Genomic DNA, 11,201 nt, shown 5'->3' on the forward strand with positions numbered 1-11,201 from the left:
GAGAACGAGGCGGCGGTGGCCGAACCTCTGAGAATGAGGATCGGCTGCAGCGTTCTCAGCTCCACCCCACGATGGAACATCAGCCTTGGGAAGGTAAAAGCAAAATAAAACACCCGATGACTTTCGCTCCTGGTCCTGGATTCGCAGGCCTAGATTTCTCTTTCTGCTTTATGCGACTCAAACATTCGATGCACCACAGCTACAGTGCAAGTAGTGGTCATAGGAGAAGCACGCGAGGCCAGCCCCGCGTGCCCGCTGACTTCGGAGCCTGCACGGGGAAGGGGTACCTCAAGAGTCTGGCTGTGTCCCTGAGTTGAGCTCAAGGAGACCCAGTGAGGCAGGATTCCCTGGACAGAAGATCAGGAACAGCGAGTGAGACAGAAATGAGGCTCCAGACATTTGCAAGAAGCTTTCTTCAGGGTATCAGCCGAGTACCCATCGCACATGCCTGTGAGGAAACTACCTGACCCGAGAGCAAGAACAATCGCACGAAAGGATTAGAAAGAATAATCCTTGGGGCTCACAAGGGTCGAGAACCTCTGATATCTCCAACAGCCAGACCGGAGGCCCTTCTAACCCACGGGGGCATCACGGAGCGGTATCTCTAAAAAGAGATGTGACAAAAGGCTCTTCTGGACCTGCCTAACAAAGCTGAAACACAAGTCTTGAAAAATAAATGTTTTTTTAAAGTAGCCTCAAGTGCCAGAATGTGTTAATCAGCCTCCCATCTCTGAGACAAAATAGCTAAGATAATGAACCTATTCTGGCTCACAGTTTTGAAGGTTCAAGTCCAAAATCCAGGAGCTCCACTATCTTGGGCCTGTGAAAGCACATCCCGGTGGAAGTGCCCAGTGGAACAAAACCACTTACACCACCAGCTGAGGAGCAAAGAAGGAGGAAGGGGCCAGGCTCCTACTATCCCTGGTACTGGGCACACCCCCAATAACTGAAGAACCTCCAACAAGGCACCCTCTCCAAGGTCCCACCACCTCCCAATAGCTAAGCTGGGACCAGACTTCTAACACATGGGCCTTCAGAGGATGTTGAAGATCCAAATAATAGCTCTGAAGGGAGCTTTAAAACATCTAACGGGATACAGAAATCTCAGTTCTCAGTAATATAAAATTCACAATGTCTATCATTCAGTTAAAAAATGTTAGACCAGATTTCCAGTCTCCTAACCAGCATGTAAGAAGCTTCAAAGTCGCCATTCCATCCTAACAGCAAAAAAACCCGAACACACTGAGAAAAAAAATCCCAAACTCAGATCTGTCAGAGAAGCGAGGTCCCAGGATAAACTGCTGCCTCCAAAATTGAAGAGGACAGGCAGACGGATACACAGAATCACAAATACCCAGCTCCAGCCCACTCTAGCCATCCTACCTACCTATGTAGAAAAAGTCCCAGAAGCACTGGTGAAGTTCACAGAACAGGGGTACAGGCTCACCAAAGGCCTTAGGACTAATCATAATGTAGCAGCACTAACTCCATATTGAAAAAGTTTGTTAACCCTAAAATGTAGTCTTGCTCAAACTTACTAGCTCACCCATAATGTCACAGAACACTGAACAGACACCAACATAGCCTTCAAGTAACCTGCATTCTTAAATGCAAGTGGCAGGAAGCATCCTGGCTGCTGAACTAATGAGAGGGACTATTTGAGTTACAGAAACCTTGGGAAGTTCCAGAAGCATCACCCTGAGACAATAGACCCCACCACACCTGTGATTACAATTCAAAAGGAATTGAGCCAGGTATGGTGTCACATACCCCGATTACTAGCAACTCAGGAGCCTGAGGCAGGCGGATCACAAGTTCCAGTCTAGTCTCAGCAATTTAGCAAGATCCTGTCTCAAAATAAAAAATAAAGAGCTGGGGATGTAGCTCAGTGGTAGAGTGTTTGCCTAGCCCTTGGTTCAATTCCTAGCACCATTAAAAAAATAAATAATGAAGAGGGTTTTTAATGGGCTTATTAGTAAAGTCGATATTTCTGAAGAAATAAAACTCAAGTTTGAAACTTCCAAAACTGAAAATTTAGGAGAAAAAAAGTCTAAAAATAAAGATCAGAATGCCCAAGAATTGTGGGACAACCACAAAAAGTAAAACATGCATGTAATGGGGACGTCAGAAAGAGAGAAGGGAACAGAAGCAATATTTGAAATAATAATGATGAAAATTCTCCAAATTAATGTCAGATTATCAAAAAACAGATCCAGAAGTTCAAATAACACCAAGCAAGATAAATGCACACCTATATAGAGGCATTTTATATTAAGACTTCAGGAAATCAAAGATTTTTTTTAAAAGATGTTTTAAAAGAAGCCAGAGGAAAATAACATCTTACCTATTGAGGACCAAAGACAAGAATTACATTTGAGCCAGGTGGGCACTTGCTTGTAATCTCAGTAGCTTGGGAGGCTGAGGCAGGAGGATCGTGAGTTCAAAGTCAACCTCAGCAATTTAGTGAGGCCCTGTCTCTAAATAAAATACAGAAAAGGGCTGGGAATATGGTTCAGTGGTTAAGTGCCCCTGGGCTCCTCCCCAGTACCAAACCAAAAACAACACATAATAATAATAAAAATATAAAATAAAAATAAAAACAACTTTCTTCTATAAACAAAGATGAACAAACCTGTTGCCTATAGACCTGCTTTGCAAGAAATATTAAAAGAAGTTCTTCAGAGAGAAAGATGATAATACAGATCAGAAACTCAGATCCACATAAAGAAAGGAAGAGCACAGGAGAGAATGAGTAAAAGTATGATAAAAATTTTTATTGTCTTTATTTTTCTGTTTCTTTGTTTTTTCAGGGTCTCACTATGTTGCCAGACTGGGGACCAACTCACGATCCTCAGCCTCAGCCTCCAATGTAGCTGGAAGTGCAGGTGTGCATCACCAAGCCTGACTCTTTCTTATTCTTAATTGATATAGAGGATAACAGTTTCAACTTTATATGCTTATGTATAAGTGAAACTGTGACAGCAACAATCCAAGAGACAGGAGGGAAAATCAGGAATATTTTGCTATTATAAGGCACTTCCACTATCCATAAAAGCAGCATAGCATTATTTGAAAGTAGGCTTGGATTAGTTGTAAGTATATATTGTAAACTCTAGGGTATTATAAAAGTTAAAGAGCTGGGGATATAGCTCAGTTGGCAGAGTGCTTGCCTTGCATGAACAAGGCCCTGGTTTCAATCCCCAGCATCGCAAAAAACAACAACAACAACAAAAAAACTTAGCCAGACAGGCGGAGTTAAAGTTGACCACACGTGGTTTTATATTTGTCTGCCTTCTATATTACCTCTGAGGTATTGGAAATCAGAATTTTGTTGTGCAGTATATATTAAATGTGCCTCTATTTAGTGTTTTCCTTAAGATGGGAGAGTGTATATATATACATCCAGCTTTGTTTTATTTGCCCTGCAGATTTGAACAGAACAGACTCCATTCAGGCAAATGATAAGAAATGAAAAACTTGTAAGGATAATCATTAATTGGAGTTTCTGGGCAACATCATTATACATTGTATATACACATACGTTTTTTTGTTTTGTTTTGTTTTGTTTTTTTTGAAACTTGTTGATGTAGATGTCTTGGTCCAGACTTAGATTTTAAGAATCCATTATTAAGCCTTACGGAGAATTAAAAGACTTGACATTTTTTTAAAACAAGAAGGCAGAAGGGAGTGAATGACTATGCTTCTAAAACTTCCATGAGTTCGTTCCTGTGGGGAATAACAAGTAAATGTGTGTTTGTCCATTGCTAAGAATGAAGTGTACCATTTTTTATGTCTATTTGTTCCAAGTGTCTTTTCGTAAAAGAAAAATAAACAAGGGCTGGGGTTGGGGCTCAGTGGTAGAGTGCTTGCCTGGCACTGGGTTCAACCCTTAGCACAACAAAAATCAATAAATAAAACAAAGGTATTGTGTCCACCTACAACTAAATATATATATATATATATATATATATATATATATATATATATTAAAAAAAAGAAGAAGAAACAATAAGGCTGATCTAAAAAAAGAGGGGGGTGGTGGGACTGAGGCTATGAGTCAGTGGTAGAGCATCTGCCTAGCACACATAAGGCCCTGGGTTCAATCCTTAGCAACACACACACATATGATAAGAAATAAAAAGAAGAAACATAACTGGATATGCTGGGAAAGGAGGAGAAATGCTCAATTTCAAATAAAATGTTCAATTAAACCACAAAAGGCAGGAAAAATATGGAAGATAGAAATAGGAACAAAGAGTAAGGGCATGAATGAAAAGCTATCGATATGATAGGTGTTGGTCAAACAGTGTCGATAATCACTTTAAACATCACTGGTCTAAATACATCAATAAAAACAGATTGCTGGGGCTGGGATTGTGGCTCAGTGGTTGAGCGCTTGCCTCACATGAGTGGGGGCACTGGGTTAGATCCTCAGCACCTCATAAGTAATAAATAAACAAAACAAAGTCACATGTCTATTTACAAGTAAAAATTTTTTAAATTTTTAAAAAAAGATTGTCAGAGCAGATCAGATTGTCTGTAAGAAACTCACATTACATATAAAGACATATAGATGCTCAACAAACCTCCAAACAAACAAAAAAACTATACCAAGTAATTACTTAAAACAGCAATTAAAAAAAAAAAAACCTTAAATACAGAAAATAAAAGACATTTTGTGTGCAGAGGAACAAAGATACAAAATGTCAACACATTTCTCACTGGAGACAATGCAAGCTAAGAGATGATGGAACAATGTCTGAATTACCCTGAGGGGTAAAAACCTCAACCTACAATTTTGACAAGGTGAAAGTGTATTTCAAAAATTATGGGGGCTGGGGAGATAGCTCAGCTGGTAGAGTGCTTGCCTTGCAAGCACAAGGCCCTGAGTTCAATCCCCAGTACCGCAAAAAAAAAAAAAAAAAAAAAAAAATTATGGAGATATAAAGGTTTCTTCAGATCTAAAGCTGAAAGAATTCATCACGAGCAGACCAGAACTGTAAGAATGGTTTAAAGAGGTCTTCAGGAGAACAAAAATGAAAACAAATGGGCCTGGGTCTGTACACGGGATGAAAAGCAGCAAAAACAGTAAACACGTGGAAATGTAGAAGACTTAATCTCTTTGAGAGGGGAAAAATGATGATAATATATTGTGGGGTTTATAATATATGCCGAATTTTGGATGTAGTGACAAAGAACAAAAGGCCAGGAGCGGGGTAAAAGAAGTTTGCCTGGTCCAGCTCTGACACTGTATAAGAAATAGACGATACATTAAAAAATAGAGAGAGAGACCCTAAAGCAACTGTCACAACAAAAAACAGAGATAAAGCTAATAAGTCAATGAAGGAGATAAAAAGGCATCATTAAAAATGTTCCACCCAGAACTAGGGATTTCCCTCAGTGTAAAGTGCTTGTTTAGCTTGCATAGGGTCCTGGGTTTGATCCCCAGCATGGAAAGAAAGAAAAATGAAATTTTAAAAAATAAACAAAAAAGTCAATGTAAAAGAAAGCAGCAAAGAGGGCAGAGAGAAAAACGAAGGGAGAGAACAGCACGGGTGCTCTAGTAACACGGTTTGTGAGGAGGCTTTAGCACACACTTTATGGAGACACTGGAGACTAAGGTCGGCCCCGTGTGGGACTTCCCGGGTTACAACTCTGGACATCAAGAAGCCAGGTGAGCTTCCCTGGTTGCCAGTACTCTAGTATTTGTCACACTGCAAGGCCAGGACGCTCATCTTTGAGGAGGATGGAGACTTTGCGTTTAGAATCCTCCCAGACTATACCCTGCCTGTCTCCCTTTGGCTAGTTCTAATCTGCAGCCTTTTGCAATCATAAAACTGTAGTTGTAAGTATAGGCCTTTTTGACTTCTGTGAGCCCTTCTAGCAAATTATCAAACCTGAGGGTGGTCACAGGAATGCCTGCATTTGGAGCTAGCAGGTCTGAAGAGAGGGGGCTCTCGGATCCCTCTGCTGTGACCGGTGTCTGAAGGGAGAGCGGCTTGGCCAGAGCCTTTCCTCACACTCAGCAGTTTGCTTAACTTCAGCAACAAAAAGGAGCAAATAATGATAAGTGTATCAATGTGGATGAATGTTTAATGACATTATAAAATAATCTAGAACCCCCAAAAGTGTACACTATAAGGCTACATTCATATAACATTCTAGAACTAACATGACAAAGCAGATCACTGGTTGCCTGGACGAGAAGTGGTACAGAATGGATTCCCAAGGATGGAACTTTTGTGGGGATGTAGAAATATTAACTGGTTTCATACACATCGCAACTCACCAAACTATATTCCTTAAATATGTGCATTTTGTTTTATATCGATTATACTCTAATAAGGCTATTTAATTTTTTTTTTTTTTTTAACTGAAGTCAGCATGCTCATTCACCCCTGTAATTCCAGCAACTTGGAGGTGGAGGCAGGAGCTTCCAAGTTCAAAGGCAGCCTGGGGCAACTTAACAAGACCCTGCCTCAAAACAAACAGACAAACAGAAGGCTGGGGATGGAGAGTGGGAGAGTGGGAGAACCGATGCCCGGGTTCCATGTCACATCGATTGAACAAGAATTTCAGTAGGTGGAGCCCTTGCATTACTATTTTTGAAATATTAGTGATTCTAATGTGAAAACAGGGTAAAATTCCTTTGAAACCAGGTTAGTCAGACAGTGGGACAAGTAGAAAAAGTCAAAAGGTGGTCTCTTTCAAATGTGCTTATCTCTTACCAAGTAGCAGGGGAGGCCCCTCTGCAGCACCCCACCCCAAACTCCAAGCCCCGCCTCCACCCTCAGACTCTTCCTAGTCCTGTTAGAACTTAGCCACGCTTCTGGGAAACCTTAAAGAGAGGCGAAGCAACGGAGGTTCTAGGGCGTTGGATTCTAGGGCAGGACTTCTCAGGCTGGCATCTGAGGGGGAACCCCGCAGCAGGCCTGCTAAAATTGTAAGCAGAAGCGTCTGAGTTATGCGCTTTTTTTCCAAGGAGAAGGTCCACAACTCTTAGTGGATATTTAAAGAGGTCCAAACACCTAAAAACCACCCTGGGAAACAAAGGAGTCATGTGTATGAGCACTCTGGGTGCAGGGAAAGGGGCTGGTGTTGAAAAGAAGGAACCTCAAAGGGACTGGGACGCTCAGCCCCAGATCAGGCCTGGGCAGCCTGGGGTTGATTCATTTTCTCCTGGGAGACAATTTTCTTGCCTATGTCTGCAAGTCAGAACACAGCTAGCTGAGTCTGTGGGGCCCCTGGGCCCTCTCCAGATGGCTCACAGCCTGCTCCCGAGTCTTGCTCTGGGTCTGCTGTTTGCACTTCACTGGGAAGGATTTCCTGATGATGCTCAGAGAGGTGGGTCCCTCAGCACTGGGCTCTAATCACATCGACATGAACCAGCGGACGGGGTCAGATGCTTGGCTCTTCTAGTCTTCCTCAAAGGAATAGCACGCCTGGGGCTATTGGGGGTATGGAGAAGAATACGTTCTTTGGGGATAATTACATATTTATCTAGGCTTCCCTTTTAGCCTAGGCCCTGTCCTTAGCAGGCCTCTCCAAGATGGAACTCCAACAAGGGACCCCAGAGGGTTAAAACAGCACAAAAGCTAATGTAAAATAAAACATGGCATTCAGGAGGCAGGGTCAATGAAACCTCTGTATCAACTCCAGCCCCGGGAAGAGAGAGAAATTAAATCTCCTTTAAGAAGTCATAATTTGCTGGGTGTGATGGTATAAGCCTGCAATCCCAGTGTCTCAGGAGGCTGAGACAGGAGATCACAAGTTCAAGGTCAGTCTCAGCAATTTAGTGAAACCCAAGCAAGTTAGTGAGACCCTATCTCACAACAAAATAAAAATAAGAAGGGTTGGGGATGTAGCTCATTGGTAAAATGCCCTGGGTTAATTCCTAGTGCACCCCACTCCCTGCAAAATTCATAATTTACCAGGCAGGCACAGTGGCCCACACCTGTAATCCAGTGATTTGGGAGGCTGAAGCAGGATGATCAAAAGTTCCAGGTCAGCCTGGGCAATTTAAGGAGAACTGGGGCTGTGGCTCAGTGATAGTGCCCCAGTGTTCAATCCCACTAAAAGAAAAAAATAATAAATGAGTGTGTGTGTGTGTGTGTGTGTGTGTGTGAGAGAGAGAGAGAGAGAGAGAGAGAGAGAGAAAGGGAGAAATTCATAATTTGCCAGCTCTCAAGAGATCCAAGGTGGCAGACTAGAGGGAGGCTGCATTCCTTGTTGCTCCGTAACTTGGGATTCAAGCATAGGAAATACTGTTTCTCTGGGAGGCAGTCATTGCTGCTCACAGATCCCCTGCTGTTTATCCACTGTGATCACCCACCATCTGCATATCGCCTGCATTTTGAGTGCGGATTGATCACAGACCACCTATCATCGGCCATTTGCCCGTTTGCCTGCCTCTTGCCTGCCCATCGCCTGCCTTTCACCTACCCGTCACCCACTGTCCGACATCTACCCACTGATCTTCTGCTGTTAGCCTGCAGACCACCCACAGACCACCTGCAGACCACCCACAGATCACCTGCTGCCCGCTATTACCTGGAAGTCCCTCGTCTTGTGGTTACACACAGCTTCCATCATCTTGGGACAACAGCCAGGGCCTGCAGGTTTTCCACCCAGCTGCAGCCATCTCAGGGAATGGCCACCTCTGTGTGGGGACTCAGGCCAGGGCCTGAAGATATATTGGGGTACCTGCAGGTCTGGTTGCACATGAGGTCTTTCTGCTCATCTGGCTGATAGTGGCCGCCATCTGGCTGCCTCTTTGCAGGGTTGCTCCTTTGTGTGAGCGCGTCCCTGGTGGTCTCTCTGCAAGTTGAAAGGGCTTTGAGATCTTGGGACTGCAGCAAGACAGGGCCTGGGGAAGCTGAAGCCTAGGTCCGTCAGGTTGCAGCTGGGTTTGCGGGGCCAGTCTAGGTCTGGCAAGTTGTGGAAAGCTGGAGACTGAGGGCAGTTCCCCAGGGAGAGCACAGGTTGGAGAAACATCTGGGCTCTGTCCAGCTCAGTGAGTTCTGAAGTGTGCAGAGATGGAAGGGGCCAGCTACCCCAGGTGGGAAGACTGGAAGAGGGTATGAGGGCATCTTGCTATGGGCTCACCCGCCCAACCGGTCCAGCACCCACTGGGCTAGAGCTGACATCAAACTTCAGACAAGTAGGGAAGTTGAGAAAAATTTTGAAAGCCAGTGGAAGCAAGCATTCAATTTTCCATTGAGACTTTCCTCCTTTTTTTTTTTTTCTTCTTTTTTTGCCCTTTTTCTCACACCTCTACCATCTTTAAATCCAAATATTTTGCATGTATCAATTTATTGAGGAATGGGATGTCTGAATAGTATGTTGCAGTTTTGTTGTGTGTTCTTATATTTTTACTTTAAAAAAAAAAATCTGTATTTTTTCTCTCACCTACCTGTCTTCCTGGATTCTCTTTCTCACTTCTCTCATACTAATAGCCAACCTCTATTAATTCCTCCCTGGCTCTTATTCTTATTTTTACCTCTATCTGCCCACTCCTTCATAAACATTACATCTTACACTATTTCTGCTCCCTCATTGTCCATCATTTGAAATTGTAAATACTTTTAGAAAACTTACTATTTATATTGTAGACAATAATTGAACACTTTTTCTGTTTATTGCAACAAAACTGTAAATGCCTTAATAGAAGCCATTGGTTTAAGGTGGTATATTGTTTGCATTGGGTGCTGTTAATATTGGTTTCCCCCTTAAAGGTGAGATTCTGGAAGCCTTCAGGGACACTATAAGACTACAGGGTAGAATCTGTACTGCCTCTGCTCCATATCACTAGATGGAAGACACACAAACAACATGAAAAAACAAGGGAACAAAGTGCTTCAAACAAACCAAGATGTTTCAGCAATAGAATCCACAGACAACACAGTAGAAGGAATGTCAGAGAAAGAGTTTAGAAAATACATAGATTGATCTTCGAAATAAAGGACAGTATTGAAGAGAAAATATAGGAAGTAAAAGATCACTTCAATAAAGAGTCAGAGATTATAAAATGGAATCTAGCAGAAATTCTCGAAATGAAGGGAACAATAAACCAAATTAAAAATTCAATGGAAATCATCACCAACAGACTAGACCACTTGGAAGACAGAACCTCAGACAATGAAGACAAAATATATACTCTTGAAAATAAAGTTGACCACACAGAGAGGATGGTAAGACACCATGAACAGAACTTCAAAGAAATATGGGATATCATGCAAAGACCAAATTTAAGATTTATCGAAATAGACGAAGGTGTGGAGCTACAAACCAGAGGAATACACAATCTTTTCAATGACATAATATCAGAAAACATCCCAAATCTAAATAATGAAGTGGAAAATCAACTACAAGAGGCTTACAGGACCCAAATGTACAAAATTACAGCAGACCCACACCAACACACATTATAATGAGAATGACTAACATACAGAATAAAGATAGAATTTTAAAGGTTGTGAGAGAAAAAACTCAAATTACATACAGGGGGAAACCAATTTGGATTTCAGCTGATTTTTCAACCCAGGTCTCAACACCAGGAGGTCCTGGAATAACATGTATCAAACTCTGAAAGAAAATGGATGCCAACTGAGAATTTAATATCCAGCAAAGTTAAGCTTCAGATTTGAAGATGAAATAAAAACCTTTAATGATAAACAAAAGTTAAAAGAATTCACAACTAGAAAGCCTGTACTACAGAACATTCTCAGAAAAATATTCCATGAAGAAGAAATGAAACAACAACAACAACAAAAAGATAAAAACCAGCAAAGGGAGGAACTACAGTAAAGGAAAGGTCAATCAAAGGAGAAACTAAGTCAAGTTAAAAACCAAAAATAAACCAAAATGATCGGGAATACAAATCATAACTCAATAATAGCCCTGAATGTTAATGGCCTAAACTCATCAATCAAAAGACATAGACTGGCAGATTGGATTTTTTTAAAAAAGACCCAACAATATGCTGTCTTTAAGAGACTCACTTTCTAGGAAAAGATATCCACAAACTGAAGGTGAAAAATTGGGAAAAAACATCACTCATAGGGACTACATAAACAAGCAGGGGTTTCCATCCTCTTATCAGACAAAGTGAACTTCAAAGTAAAGTTAGTCAGAAGGGATAAAGAAGGATATTTCACACTGCTTAAGGGAATCATATACCAACAAGATACAACATTTGTAAA

At 41.8% G+C, this 11,201-nt stretch overlaps 1 long non-coding RNA gene across 1 annotated transcript; it reads left to right on the plus strand.

The window, feature by feature from the left end:
• LOC306655259 lies at positions 1–3,524 on the plus strand. The gene is made up of 3 exons (XR_013762247.1): positions 1–1,754; positions 2,811–2,885; positions 3,429–3,524. It is a non-coding gene; the product is annotated as an uncharacterized lncRNA (long non-coding RNA).
• Positions 3,525–11,201: the final 7,677 nt, after the last annotated feature.

The sequence above is a fragment of the Sciurus vulgaris genome, assembly GCF_902686455.1.
Source record: "Sciurus vulgaris genome assembly, chromosome: 1".
NCBI classification, from domain to species: Eukaryota; Metazoa; Chordata; class Mammalia; order Rodentia; family Sciuridae; genus Sciurus; species Sciurus vulgaris.